Here is an 822-nt window from a genome sequence, read left to right as displayed (position 1 = left end):
CTATGACAGTACTGACAAACTATCGACTAAATCGATATTAAGAAACTATCGTTAGTCACGACTAATTTGAAAATCATTCGATTCGTTAGTCATATACGCTCGTTCAAAGCCAATCGGTGTATTGTGTTTGTTGGTATTTGGTATTAAACTAATTTAATCGTTCACTTTGAGCTACATTTTCATGATTATACTTTTTGAGAATATTTCACAAATCTATGTATCATAGTAGCTAAATTTTAAAAATAAAAATGTTGGTTGAATAATGTTTTTAAAAAAACCCTTACCGTACTTCAGTAGCAAGTTCCAGTTCACTGTTAGAAGTTCTCAGGTTTTTCAGCTATCTTAATCTGTTATACTAGCATAAAGAATTCTTTCCTAAAACAATTTAAATAAAATTTCAAAAATTCATTTTTTTCACATTCTGGTATATTTTTAAATCATTATTTAAACAAATATGGACTTGTTGAAGGGGGAAAGGAACAGTGGGAAGAAAAATTGGAGAAATACGTGAGAAAGTTAGGGAAAATTGAGAAATTGCTGGAAGGTTACTTGGCTGACATCCAGAAACAAGTTCATGATAAAAATTTGTGAGAAGCGATTGGGGAGGGGGGGGGGGGGGGTGTAATGATGATGGAAGTCGAATATTAAACACAGTGTTAGACGAGCTGTAGGAGAAGGTAAATAAGGAAAGACTAAAGCGGTTGCAGGCTGAGACAGAGATAAATAAAATATAAATATTTGAAACGTGAGGAAAAATTGAGATTGTTAGAGGAAAGAGGGTGAAATAAAAATGGTTTGAATTGCAAGGTGTATAGTACATGG

Source organism: Bacillus rossius, chromosome 12 (assembly GCF_032445375.1).
Source record: "Bacillus rossius redtenbacheri isolate Brsri chromosome 12, Brsri_v3, whole genome shotgun sequence".
Taxonomy (NCBI): domain Eukaryota; kingdom Metazoa; phylum Arthropoda; class Insecta; order Phasmatodea; family Bacillidae; genus Bacillus; species Bacillus rossius.
The sequence above is the reverse complement of the archived record's forward strand: the minus strand, read 5'-3'. Positions refer to the sequence as shown.